The sequence below is a fragment of the Aedes aegypti genome, chromosome 3, assembly GCF_002204515.2.
Source record: "Aedes aegypti strain LVP_AGWG chromosome 3, AaegL5.0 Primary Assembly, whole genome shotgun sequence".
Classification (NCBI taxonomy): Eukaryota; Metazoa; Arthropoda; class Insecta; order Diptera; family Culicidae; genus Aedes; species Aedes aegypti.
Genome location: NC_035109.1, coordinates 111,368,200 through 111,383,564, shown reverse-complemented (window position 1 = coordinate 111,383,564; position 15,365 = coordinate 111,368,200). Strand labels below are relative to the sequence as shown.

Sequence of the window (15,365 nt, the reverse complement as noted above, 5' to 3'; positions counted from 1 at the left end):
AAACTGTCATAGTATTTTCCAGGGCCGTATTCGAGACAACCCCATTTAACATTTCTGGAGCTCGATATAAAAAGGTCGAATGTGACATTTTTGACTGACTCTCCTTGAAGTTTCTCAAACGAAATTCAATTCCTAATTCAAGCAAACAGCTAAATAGCACTCAATATATTGGGCTTTGCTTTGATAAATGGATTATTGGGAAAGTTGTGTATCGCACTTCGAAGGTCACCAAGCAGTGGTTCCAATATGTTTCTAAGCAAATGGAAAGTTCTTCAAATATACATTTACGCGACAAATTACACTGGTTTTTCTATCCAAATTCAGATTTGCACTTGACTGCATCATTGTCACAATTAATTATAATCGAACAAGCCTATTTCAAATGGCTGACATACTTTTACAAATGTTTTACAAGCAAGTTTTCGTGAAACAAATGAAACAAACAAACTAGCAACCCTGCTGAGAGCACATGCTTTTGATAAAACGTAAACAATTTTCGTTGGCGCGAAACCACTTCACTGCCTTTTCTTGCCCGCCAACGGCGAAAACAAAGGGTTTGACGTTTCCGCACTTATGAACCCGCCCGCACTTCTGAAGTGCGGGGTCCAATAAGGTGGGAACTGCGCAATACATATAAAGACACAAAACGAAATCCTTCTCAGTAAACCTTTGAACGAGAGCATAAGAATACACTCAATTTTTTTTTTAAGCTAGGTATGGGCTCATTCACAAATTTCATAAGGGATTGTTCAAATATTACGTAACGCAACAGGGGGAGGGAGGGGGTCTTACCTAGTGTTACGATCCATACAAAAATTTAAAATTCCCCATACAAAAGCTGTTACGTGGGGGAGGGAGGGGGTCCAAAATTGGCAAATTTTGCGTTACGTAATATTTGAATGAACCCTAACGCTGAAAGGGGTGGGTGGGTGTCCCCATGATGTTATGGCTCATACAAAATTTGTAGAACATCCATACAAAAAGCGTTACTAGGGGGTGGGTGGGTGTCGAAAATGGTCATTTTTGGCGTTATGAAATATGTGAATGAACCCTATGCTGTTCAGCTCAAGAAAAGTAAACATTTCTGCCCAAGTAATGGTCAAGAAATTTCCTACAGTGAGCTCCATTTGAAATGACTTTGAAGTTAAAACCTCCTTAATAAATAATAATAATAATTTCTTTTCAACTGCGTACTGCGATCAAAGAAAAAAGCTTTTCTTGACCATTTCTTGCAAGAATTAATGCAACCATTGAGATAGGCGATTACTTTTCTGTTGAAGTGCATACTTCGCTTTACGGGCATAAACAAGTTTTCCGTCTACACTCAGAAACACGGCTAGTCACAGAAAGACTAAATTTCAGTAATTTATGGCTATTTTCTATCCGCCTCTCTTTCATTCTGCAGGGAATTCTATTCCTATTTGTCAATTCGCCTGGGTCAAAGCATCGCTAAGCTTCAACCCAGGTGAAATAACATTTAGTGTAGAAATTCACAGCGGAATGAAAGAGAGGCAGATAGAAAATAGTCATTAATGCATAAACTTTAGTAATTCTGTGACTATTTTTATTTTTGAGTGTATCTGAGATTGTTTTTTATTCATTCGACCTAATCGATACGACCTAACGCCAGTCACCGCTGCACATCGAACGGACACGTTCAGACGTTTGACGTCTGAAAATGTCCAAACGTCAAACTACGATCGGACTGATAGATAGTCAGATAGTTCCTTTACGAAAAGATCCTCGACCAGCGGGATTCGAACCCACGACCCTCAGCATGGTCATGCTGAATAGCTGCGCGTTTACCGCTACGGCTATCTGGTTGCCTCGTCTTCTCTTTCTCATTGATGCGCTTTTGGCGCGCTCGCTCGACGGTGCAGTGGGTAGCATTCATGGTTGCCACCTTGGTTACCACTCACCGAATACTGTACGGAGAGGAAAAACAGCATTGCATATTCCATCACTCCTCGCTGCATTCCTCGGAATATCTCCTCCTGATTTCTTGCTCTTCTGCCTTCTTGCACTCCTGCCGTCGGCTCTTGCTATGCCAACAACGTATTCCGACAGATGACCGGGTGGGACACCCCGATTACTCCTCCTGATTTTCGTTTTTAGTAGACGCTTTAACCTCTTCCTTCACTTGCAACGGATCTTGTTCTTCTCCCGTATCGTCTAAATCAAAATAGGCTTCTTGTTCACTTCTGTCCAACTCAGATCCATCGAAATTGTCTCTGCCCCGAACACCACTCAACTTCACTACCTTCATTCACTTTCTCTCGTGATGAACACTTCAGATCCTGCTTTTCCAAGAACTTCGCATCTCGGCTTAGGGCCCATTCACAAATTTCATAACGCTGAAGGGGGTAGGTGGGTGTCCTTGGCGTGTTACAGCTCATACAAAATTTGTTAAAAACTCATATAAAAAGCGTTACGAGGGGGTGGGTGGGTGTCCAAAATAGTCATTTTTGGCGTTATGAAATTTGTGAATAAACCCTTATCGTCACCATATCCTTTCCCCTATCCACGAAACGGTAGGGGTTTGTTCACAAATTTCATAACGCCAAAAATGGCCAATTATGACACCTAGAAATCCTTTATAAGAGAGATTCGCGGAAGCTGACATTTCTGTCAAAGTGTGAGCCAATCGAGCAGCGAGAGCTGTCAATGTGTGAGCCAAACGAACATGCGTTATGTTTGTTTTGCACTTTTCTTGAGGAGTAATGTAATCCGCTTGAAATTATTTCGGTAAAAGTAATTTTGCATGAAGCAAAAAAATGAAATATTTTACTTTTTTCAATTTTTGTCAATGCGATATTTAGTTTTTGATCTCTGTATAAAGGATCACTAATGACACCCACCCACCCCCTCGTAACGCGTTTTGTATGAATATTATCCAAATTTTGTATGAGCCGTAACATAACGAGGACACCCACCCACCCCCTTCAGCGTTATGAAATTTGTGAATGGGCCCTAGCCAAGGGGTGGATCACTTCTTCAATGTGCATCGAATGTACATCGATTTGCATCAAATGCATTTTTTTCTACATTTACATCAGCTTAGCACTGGCCCGTACTATCGTGCCGTGCTATAGCAACGTGTCATTGTTTATTGTGAAAGGCGCAACGCTGAGAGTTCAACTAAACTTTTCGTAGTTTATATTGGCTGATATTCTAAAATTAACAACATATTTTATACGTTTCAGATTACCAAGCTGTTGCTTTAGAGCAGAAATATATTAAATTTCATTTGAAATGCTGCTTATGGATCCTTGAGGCAAAAATCATCTAGGTTTGATTTCTTAACAAAAATCCATCGTCCCATGCCCCTGCAGATTCAGTGATGTTTGTAATCAGGAATAGTAGGAACCTTCTCCCCAGGAATCCCACATTCTGTAACTTACAGGCGCTTCCCATTCTTAAATACAAATCTAGGCGGAAGGAACAACAAAACCCTTGAAAATTATTGGTCTAAATTACTTATTTATTTCGTTCAATGTCCCTTACGGACAGGTACAATACAATTAACTCAATACTTGATACATCGACGTTTGGTCTTTCCTATTTCCAAATTGCTTCCGGATGTTTTGTCTTGGACATACCACAAATATTCCTTTGGATTATTCATACGAAAATGTTCACGTAGGTATTTAAGGGCTTATTCACAAATTTCATAACGCTGAAGGGAGTGGGTGGGTGTCCTTAAGATGTTACAGCTCATACAAAATTTGTAAGATGTTCATACAAAAAGCGTTATGAGGGGGTGGGTGGGTATCAAAAATGGCCATTTTCGGCGTTATGAAATTTGTGAATGAACCCTAATATGTTGCTGAAACTGTTCATAAATGACAGCAATTGGACAGCCTATCATCAGATCCGTGAGAGACAACTTTATAGAATCTTTAGGTCATAAAACGCATATCTACTTCCAGATATACTCCTTCCTAGACCTGATGTCAGTGAAATAGCAGCTATGACAGACAAAACAATCATTAATCATATCGGATAGATTTTATTCTTTGAATATGCCAACATTTACAATGTCACTAATTTCACGCTTTTCCGTAGCATCTCCATATGCATCTTGTTATCAGTTTAACGACCACGTATAGATTTAACGCTTTTTTGTTAAGCCGTTATTTAAATATCGATACCCGGCACTTCAATGAAGAATGTTTCCAGTCCCTTTTGGTACCGGGTTGACCGTTTTTAGGTGAGGTAGCGCAACTCTTCGAAAGTTTATGCAAAAACTGAGTTTGACACTTCGACAAAAACAACAATCAAACGTTTGAGCAAGCCATGAATTGTAAATCTATCGAGTGTGCATTTAAATGCATTTGAATGCATGCAAATATTTCTATGCATCAGGAGTGATCCACCCCTTGGCCCTAGCCCTTATGCTCCTCCGAATAACCGATGAACGTCAACTTCTTCGCTTTGCTCTCAAACTTGCCACGTTGCACTCCTGGAACAAGAACATATGCCGGACATCCGTATGCCTTCAGATGCCCCAGCTCAGGCTTTCGACCACACCACTTCTCGTACGGTGTTGTATCTACTGACCGGGACGGAAGCCTGTTCTACAAGTATGCAGCAGCAACGCAAGCTTCTCCCCAGTAACGCTTGTTCAAACCAGCATCGAACAGCATCGTTGTAGCCATCTCCTGAAGCGATCTGTTCTTCCTTTTCGCCACTTCATTTTGCTTAGGCGTATACGCAGTCGTATACTGTGCCTTTATACCTTCATCAGCAAAGAATCGTCGCAACTCTTCGTTGGCGTAAGGAAAGTTGCAGCGGTTTCGATGTAATATTCAACAACTCTGTTTGCTGTGCAGAACCGTTTCACCCAGGCAATGGACATGCCCTATATCAACTGCAGTGATTTGCAGTAGACAGGATGTCCCGGGCCCGATCTATCTGACAAGCCAATCGAGCCCTCTGTCACCATAGAAGATGGTGTCTCCATCATGTCGATAGAGCTTAGTGACATTTGAACACACGTAGACTAGCATAAGCTCGTCATACACTGAAATCAAATCTCCATTATATTTTATGTGCAGAAACCAGATAGATGCTGATTTTTTGCTTCGAATTTGATTTTATGTGCCGCATATATATCTTACTAGATAACAATAAAATAAAATGTCAATGCACATATTCTTCACTTGTGTTCTAATACTTTTTAAAGGCGAGATTGTTACAACCTAGTAGGGTGCAAATTGAATTCTAGAAAACAAACTCGTAGAGTCACGGGAAGAAAACATGTCGTCTTCTGCATCATCTTACCATGATTTGCGAAAGTTTCTCAAATGTTCTCTTCAAACGATTGACGCGACGGATTGTGGACCTTCGTTAAAATTTGTCTGTGGTTAGACTGTAAGGTATGTTTCTATAAGTGAAAATGTTAAAAAAAAAACTCATTGACGAATTAGCCATTTCTTTTATTCCAGAGATTCTGAATCTGACTGCACCAGATCCAAATTCTGAGACGGTGGACGACATGGATTACAGTGAAATCAGTGCCACGCTTAAAGGAAGTTTGAGCCGATTCCGAATGAATGCTAGCGCAAGTTCTAGCATTATGTAGCGCTACCCGTACTCCGGCAGAAATTAAGGCTATCCCATCAACTTTACAGCCAGAGACAAATTTCGTCTTTGCTAAAGCTGCTCATTTTACTCACAGGCCACGAACTTGCTGCTGAAAACCTTTGAAATCCACCCAAATGTTTTCCTTGGAGTGTAAATAAACATGCGTTTGAGTTTAATAAACTATATAAAGTGTCTATTTAGTTTTCAAATTATTTTTTATTTGGAGAAATGAGGGAAAATAAACATTTTGTCGCAAGTTAAATATATTGGCGTGATTTATTGAAATCACATGCAATCGCATTTAATTTATAAAAGTGATGCAATTAAGAGCTAACGGTTACGTAACATTTACTTTTATGTGCAGAATTAATACAGTTCAAATGCGAAGCTTGATTGCAAAAATATATGTGCGCTGCACATATAATCTAGCTGGAGATTCAGCTCAGTGTACACAGTTTGTTTATGTTTTCCTCAAAGAAACTTGCACACGCTTTCCAGACTCATCAAAATGCATATGGGAATATTACCCAATTTGAAAAATTTATACACGGATTCTGGGTGTTTTTCGAGACAGAGTGCATATTGTTTTCCTCTAAGGTTCACAACTACATCTACACTAGGGCACCCATACCATCGGGCGTGAAAACCACTATAGCCTGGTTTCACCTTAATAAACCATTCCGGAACGACCCCTCGTTTTGACGTTTTATCTGTCACCTTATTCAGACCCCTGTGCATTTTCAATGACAGATCGGCAACTCTGGGTGCGGGAAGCCATGCTGTTCTCTCTTTCGTGAAAAATGGGAGAGTGAGTGGTCTTAGAGTGCGATGAACTAAATGAACCACTCATCAAAACTTAACCGGTCAGGTCTGGACAGGAGACAGGACAGAAAACAGTGTTGCCCCTTGCACAAATTAGCGTTTAGAATAATGCTTCGGCAACATTTTCAGCACTGTATAACAATTCCGAAGATTCCGAATAACATAAACGTTTGTAAAAAAACATATTAACAATTATTATTTGTATATTGCTCATCAAAATATTTCAGTCTAACTTCAACTTGTTTTATTGAAGCATTTACTTCTACAGTTAGAAATTGACTACTGTATATAGTTTGCTACTAGTTTGATTATCTAGGTTTCAAAGCAAGTATCTGCTCATTGTTATATTAATTATACCTTTTATCATGTAACATGATATCATTCTTTTAAGGATATTTTTGTCTGTTTATGTGAAACTGTTCAGTGCTGTGTGTGGTGACTTTTTCTTTTCGACTGGCATAAAGTTTTGTCTTTCGGTTCCTCAATGTTGTAAAATAATAATCTGAACAAAACCTTCACACGTATGTTCTCTCAATGGACATCGCAGAGAACTGACGTGTGGGCTTATTCAAAAATATTATAACGCTTAGGGGGTGGGAGGATGTCCTGCTGGTGTTACGGCTCATACAAAATCTTGTTGAATATTTATACAAAAAGCGTTACGAGGGGGTGGGTGGGTAACAAAAATGGCCATGTTCAGCGTTATGAAAGTTGTGAATGAAGCCTGTGATAATTTTGTCCGGATTATTATTTAGGGTGTCGGTACCAATGGTTGTAATGTACCAGTAGATTGGACTATGGAATAAAACGTACATTTTTCGATAAAAACGACATGTGCTATTTTTGGTGGATAGATCGCCTCTAGTTTAGTCGATTTGCCAAATTTCAGCTTTTTATTTCATCAAAAAGTCATATAAATAATTAAGTTTACCCAAAAAATTGGCTCCCTTGCACCAATAGTTGCCGTCGTGTTCCAGTAGTGGATCAACGGATGGAAGCAGATTTTAAAATGGATGTATAAAAATGAAGAAATGTCCCAGAGATGTTCTTAATGCTTCATTCGAAAGATATTAGCTGCTGTTCGAAGGGAAAAATGTTAAACCTGTGTAAAAATTTGCCTTTTTGTTTAAAATTCCTTGTATAATTCCCAAACGTCTACTACTGGAGCACTAGCGCAACTACTGGAACACGTGTACCAATAGTGGCTCAAGCGATTTTATGTTAAAAAATTTGTTTTATCACTCTTTTTATATTTTTCCCATATAGTAGAGGTTGAAATCTTTCTGTTGACGCCAAAAGATCTCTGCTAAGGCTTTTCGTTATTTTGTTATGATTTTTTATAGCTTAGGTAGTCCACTAATGGCACCGGCACCCTATTATTCTTACTTCTGTCTTCATACATTTAGTTGAGCAATTTTCATGTATACCTTCAAATTTTCAATGTATACCTTCAAATGTTTAAATGAACCTTATTTTAAACCTGAAGGATTTGAATGAGTTTTCAGAATAAAACTCGGCAACACTGACTCAGACAGGAAGGTTCTCTTCTCTTTGGCTGGGGTGCTCTTTTTTAGTTGCTGAAGCAAAGCAAGCCATGGAAAGCAAGTCACTGAACAGTTTCGTTAGTGTGTGTTCGTGCGCGAAGCAAGCAAGCAGCAGTTTTCTCAAGCAACTCTGGCTTCTAGCTCTTGGCAAGCAGAAGACACGGAAAATGTAAATTGATTGGTGTAATTAGCGTTCATTATTGCTCGGATATCCGTAAATTATCGCTTGAAAGTGTTGTACATAGTGAAAATAGCCCAAATGTAAGTGAATCCGTTCGGAATCGATCGGGGAGGTGAAACAAAAGTGGACTACAAATTCTGTGAAATTGCTTTGTCTGCTCTTATGGGGGCCCCCAGAAAACACGATTTTGCCGGACGACCTTTTTTTTTTGTTGCGTTCTGAGAGAGTGAGTGGTCTGTCTGATGCCGCCGCGGTGAGTGTCGGGTAAAATGAGTGCGGGTGAATTTGGTTGCAGCGTTTAGTGCACGATAAGAATTATTCATACGAAAAAATAACGCTGATTTTGCGTGAGATTAAGGTGAGGCAACGTCTCATGATTGAGAGAACATTGGACCCTTAAATCGGTTATTTGAATTTTGCACAATTGCAAGTCTTAAAATAGAAGTGTAAACACTACTATATCTTTAATTAAGATATATATATATATATATATATATATATATATATATATATATATATATATATATATATATATATATATATATATATATATATATATAAATTGCGATATCCTGCTAGTACGCATTGTTGATCTTACAGCGAAGGTAAAGGAAACATCGTTTTGTGTTGATAACCTACTAGTTTATAACGTTGTATAAGTTCCCTTAAAACTAAGAGCAAGGATTCTTTAGGACAAATGGAGGACGGTGAAAGTCACATCGATCTATTTGGAACATTTCTTAAAAAATGGACATATCATCCTAAAAATTTATGCGATAAATTAGAGGAATTTAATTTTTTATGCAGATAAACAACTGATAACAATATAATTTTAACGTCCTGGTTGCCATACAGCTTTGCACTTCTTTCAGGAATAAAAGGTAGTGTCATAAATCTTGGTTGAAACAAATTGATGACTGTTTGCAAATGTTCCATATATGGGGCTCTGCACCACAATCATTCTCTCTCTTTCACTCCCCCTTGAAATAAGTAAACAACAAGGCCAGTAAACGTCAAAATCCTATGCAAAATCAAAACAGTGAAGAGCCCCATTTATACGTCTACTGTGTTACTAGGGTGTTAGAATGGGTCAACACATAATTTTAAGGCCGCACGGGACGTCATCATAATCACCCTATCCATTTCAAGAAGCAAATCTCAAGAACCACTCCATATATCGATGCGAAAATGTATCACTATGATTCTATATATGTAGTGCACAACCCGATAAATTTTCAGCTTCATCGGTTCACTAAAACTCGAGATTTGCTTCCACAAAGTTTTGATGATTATTGTTAGAGTGAGACGAAAGATAGGGAAAATAACACGGTCTCCCGTGTCCCCTTAAGGTGAAACATCTCGAAATCCGAAGATGGCCGGCACAATGGCCGACTTTTCCACCCACTCACGTTTTCATAGGCACAAAACTGGAGAAATAGTTGCAAACGTTCCTGATCTTCTTATTTTGTGCCTTTGAAGTTTTAGTGCAATCTTAGAAGTTGATTCCATCTTAAAGCAACTATTTGAAATATTGTACAATTTTAAGTATGTATTTTTCTTTCTGGATTTTAAAAGCTACTGTCAAAAACTTAGATCTCTGGGAAAAATAATTCATTTTTAGGAAATTACCAAAAAATGTTTAGAATAACGCTCATTTTTAAATGTCATAAAACTTTTAGTAGGGCTAAATACAGTGAAAAATAAACGAATTTCGAATATATTTTCAACAAATGCAAATCTATTACCCGTGAACGTATTCCCAAACTGGAAAGAATATTTCAAGTCAGATTACGAGAGTCATCTAACAATCAACACTGACATACAGTGAAACCTCCATGACTCGATATCGACTCATGGAATTAGAGACCGATGCACGAGTTCACTAACTTGACATCTGAGCGGTGCCGAATTCATTCGTTACCATGGCCACATAAATAACACGGCACCGCTAAAACGTCAAGTAGTGAACTCGTGCATTGGTCCATACTAAAAACAAAATTTCATGGCATTTATGTTACATGACCTGATATTTCCATGAGTCGATGGCTTCAAATATCGAGTCATGGATGTTGGAACTGTATGCGCTTTTGACCCATTCTCACCCCGACGACGGTACCCAAAAAGTGTCATCCAAGAGTGAAATCTAAATTGATATTTTAACAAAAATCCTTATTTCAAACATAGGTATTTGTAGCAAATTACTTTTTCTCATTAAATGAAGAGGTGCGTATACTTCAGCCTCTTTTTTACGATAACCTTAACTACGTCGTATAAAAAAGCTTCGATATTGCAGAAACCGCAAAAAAAAAAGAAACGTGTGCGTCTTATGTCACATTGTGTTTTTTTTTATTACGGGGAAATGAAAAAAAAAACCGTTGTGTTGAATGTTGATTTAAAAATAGTAGTTTACGGAACAAGTGGCAGAATGATCATTTTTACAGCACGAGTCGTAAATTTATCCTACGAGGCTTGCTGAGTAAGATAATTTCGACGAGTGCTGTAAAAATCAAGTTTTGCAACGAGTTACGTACATTTTTTTGCAATTTCGTAGAAGACCACTTGAGGGTATCAGAAATTATATCGGAATGCATTCACCATTATTTTAAAATTTCTGAAAAAATGTTGTGTTATGATTCATTACGCAACTCAACATTTACGTAATGAAAAAGCGTTGCTTAATGAAACATTACAGCACTGGTTTCAGTTGCGTAATGACTATTCCCGCACTGCATACTTCAGTGCAGGAAAGTAGGCCGTTTCATGACAGATTGGCGTGATGAAAAACAGCCTATTACGATGAGAAATTGCAAAAAAAAAGTAATCAACCTATGAGATCTTGAGAACATAATGTTGCTGGGGAAAGCTTATTACTGGTGCTCCTTATCGATCAATGGAATAAAACCACCGAATAGTCATAATTACCAAGAGTAAACTAGCACTAATCGAACAAGTTACGCGTTTCCCTATACGTTGACCAACACTGTAACCTAATGACATCTTTTGAGGTTTACTTATAGGAGTTTACTGCAAACAGCAGCTGATTTAAAGTAAGACGTGAATTCTAAAATTTCAATCTAAGAAAATGTATGGCATGTCAATGAAAAGCCAGTTGCAAATATAGAGCATTAGAGTGGTTCAAAAAATCGTTTTTGCTCCACACCGCTCATTAGATTCAAGATCAAATTTTGACTGTCCTCCCAAAATTTGAGCTCATTCGGATGAAAATTGAGACTGCACAAGCCCTTCAAAGTTTATATGGGAATTACTATGGGAAAAGCAAGAAAATCGTTCAATCGGTCATAGTGTTTGCCCATGTGCTCTTTGGGATTAGAGCTTCGTTGATAATGTAAGATACATTCATCAGCTACAACTTTGCCGAAGACCGTTTTCAAATCGGACGCCTCAGTAATTAGTTATTGATTTTTGTGTGACTTGTAAAACTTTGGCTATAATAATTCGGCTGATTTGCAGGCATCACTGGATATATGCAGTAAAACATAGTAGCCATGATTCGTGCGTGCTATCTTTCGCGCCAAGTGCAGCAATGTTGCCTGTTCAGAAGTTAAATGAGCACTGCTGAAGAATTTGTGACTAGATATAAATCAATAATTTATAACTGAGGCGTCCGATTTGAAAACGGTCTTCGGCAAAGTTGTAGCTGATGAACGTATGTCACAGTATCAACGAAGCTCTATCCTCCAAGAGCACATGGGCAAACACTATGACCGATTGAATGAATTGGTTGCTTTTCTCATAGTAATTCCCATATAAACTTTGAAGGGCTTGTGCAGTCTTAGTTTTCATCCAAATGAGCTCAAATTTTGGGAGGACACTCAGAATTTGATCCAGAATCGAATGAGCGGTGTGGAGCAAAAACGATTTTTTGAACCACTCTAATAGAGCATCGTAATGTCATCGAGTGTAGAATCACTCTATTATTTATGATATGGCATTAATTCACTTCTGGATAGATTACTATGGATTTTGAACTGTCGAAAGGAATCAGTGTATGGTGTTCTGGAAATGTCCCTTTACGGTACCTGCCGGAACCAATTTTCGATGACGATGTTCCCGGAACGACCGCAATAGTCTCTAAACTGGAACTAATTTATTTTGTTTGATAAGGTTTCATTTTTCATATAATTTTCAATTTGAAAATCCCTAGATACCCCAACAAATTTGGAACTCAATCCGGAACTAACACCGTACTCGATAGTTTCAATGCATGAATTTACAATACAGGGCCAGCCCTTTTTTAGTGACTTGGTTACTGTTTTCGACCTGGTCACTAAAAAGTCACTATTTCCAACAAAAAGTCATTAAAGACATTTTTGTTTCTCAGAAAAATGGTCACTAGTCACTTTTTTCGTGATCTGAGGAAAACGAAATTTAAGGCTGGGTTAGCTTTCCAAACACAAGCAGAAAAAAATCGATATTTGTGATTATAAAGACAACTATGGACCAATGCACGAGTTCTTAGCGTGATTTTGGTCCATAGCGTGATTTTCAAATCAAAGTGTCACATGTCACGAGAGTTACATTTCTCGCGAAACATTACTGAAGGACCTATGTACAAATGAGGCTCTCTTTGTTTACTTTCTCTTTGATCAATAACTGAGTCACATTAACCTCATCTGTTGCGTTTTTGTATGAAACGCTAGTCAAGGAAATTGCCTTTCGATCTGTACTTCCCAAAAGCTTTACTATTCCACTGTTATAATCGAGAGAGAGCGAGAGAGGAGAGAATCTCTCATTTGTACATAGGTCCTTTAGTAATGTTTCGCGAGATTTCCAAACGAAAATGTAAAAATTTCATACATAGTTATACAAATGTTAGGCATGGGGTCATGGCGAACTTTTGGTATATATGGTAATAGTTGATTCTTATATAATGGGGGTATTACAAGACCACGCGGACAGTTTTGAAACAAATTATTTCTATACATCGGTCTTATTAATCGAAAGGCTCAGCTACCATTACTTAGGAAATACTCATTAGTACCGTTATGTCACAAACGTAACGCAAGAGTGGGTGTGGTTGGGCTCTGCGTTACATTCATTGTTCGCGTTTGACAATGGGGACATTAAGGTCAAGATAAACCGAGGCCGGGTTTCAGTTCTGTGGTAGCACAGATCGGGAGAGTCGAACAGTCACTCAGACTATAGACTATAACAGTCCATCAGGATTTCAACGTGAGTGGTTGTTTGGTTTTTTAGGTTGTGCTCTTGTAGGATTGAGATTTTACCTCGGTTCATCTTCACCTTAAATTGACTTCAAAGACCTTGGGAGACACAAATCATTTCTGGGGTTCAATAATAGTTATACAGATAGTTTACTTGATTTTTTAGGCATTTGGAAGACATTGAGGATTCTAATTTCTGTAACGACAAATAACAAATAAGATATACATAATCTGACAAATAAATTTTTAATGTGGGATTATCATACAAATGACATGACAAAGTACAACGACATTCAACAAAACTTCTATACACTTAGTTTCGATGAATAGTTACGCAATGATTGATTGACTGCTTTAGTTCTTGTTTCGCTACATAAGTTGATGTTTTTAATTTAACATCTCTCATGTTGCTGTTCTAAGTTTATTTTTCAAATTTATTAGATTTGATCAGTAGTTTTCATATATTTTTATTCCAAATTATTTTTCCTTACATATATATTTTTATATGTTAAAAATATTTTTTCAATATTGAATCACTTTGCTCGTAGGCTCCAAAATAATCAATAGAATTGTTTGGCCTACATTTTGCAGCATTATTAGCATTATTGTGCCATTACCCCTCATATCATCGGCTTTGGATTGACTTGCGCTTTTATTGCCCCACCAAACGCTGCAAAATGAAAATAAAAAAGATATAAATTTTGGAAAATAAAACAGGACCAGACCTTCTAAATAAATTACTAGTGAACTTTCTGCAGTAATCTACGGCTTCAGAAGGAATCCTAAACCTGCCTTCTGAAAAAAAAAACATCATCAAAGCTCCTCCGGAAGATAAATCAGAGACGTTTAGGAATAACAACCAAAAAAAGTTCAAAGAGTTTGCCAGAAGTTCGTCCAAGACTTCAAAAGCGAGTACTAATTTTGCTACAAATCATCCCACAAATTATTGTAATTTGTAATTCCAACAAATAAACTATACCTACATTTTTCCATTCATTAACTCTTGACACTGTTTTTTACACGACTTTGGTCAACTATTTAAATACAAAATCACGTTTCTTTAAGGTGAAACATCTCGGAATCCGAAGATGGCCGGCACAATGGCCGAATCCAAAAAGAAGATTATGACTCATGATATCATGATTCTAGTGTGTTTTCATCTAATGAAAATACACCATGATTTGGACTCATGATATCATGAGTCAGATGGCCGTACCGCAACACACGCGTTACGTTTTTGTAGCTAATTGCTCGGAACCATGATTTGAATACCAAAAATGCTGAGTCGCGCATCCGTTTATGATCGACAAAATAAAAAAAAACACTTCACTCAGATTCGAACCAAGAACGTTCCGATTGTAAGCCACGCACTCTACCACTCAGCCACTTCGTCATCTTAAAAAATGGGTAATCGATGCGAATGAGTTGAAGCAAAACGCACCGCTTAGTGTTTTCGCCCTGGATGTTACGCTTATGGCGAATCATGATTATGACTCCAGGAATCATGATTTGTGATCCTGATATTATGACCTAACCAATTAATGAATTTCATGATTTGTAAATCATGATTTGGGGATCAGATTTTTTCCCGTGTGGAATCATTTTCTAAATATTTATGCACAACACTATAGTCTTAGAATTGGAGTCCTTCATACTTACTTATAACGCACAAAAAATATGTATACTCCACTGCACTGTGACGTCACGCATCAATTTTGACAGGTACTGGTCCTGTTGTTTACAGTTTGGACTTAGTACTTTTTTCGAATCATTCTTAATTTCGTGAAAGTTTGCTGCGAGGAGAGGTCAAATCCACTGCAGATACCCACGGATCGTATTATTCTATCTTCCTACCGTGGAAAATCGTCACCATCAGCATGCTGGTGATAGAAATGCGAAGATGAAAAAATGATGGAAAAAACGACTAAGTCCGAAACGTAAACAACAGGACCAGCAGCTGTCAAATAAGTGAGGTTAGGCTCGTCATATGCAGCGCTCTATAGTCCGGTCTGTTTGAACACCGACCAAATGTAATTAATATTTTTCCAA

At 37.9% G+C, this 15,365-nt stretch overlaps 1 protein-coding gene across 1 annotated transcript in view; it reads left to right on the top strand.

The window, feature by feature from the left end:
• Positions 1–8,032: 8,032 nt before the first annotated feature.
• Positions 8,033–15,365, top strand: part of LOC5576263 (maternal protein pumilio) — a 429,920-nt gene continuing 422,587 nt past the window's right edge. Inside the window, exon 1 of the mRNA XM_021849990.1 lies at positions 8,033–8,213. The gene's annotated coding sequence lies outside the window, so the exon portion shown is untranslated. The remainder of the gene's footprint in view (positions 8,214–15,365) is intronic.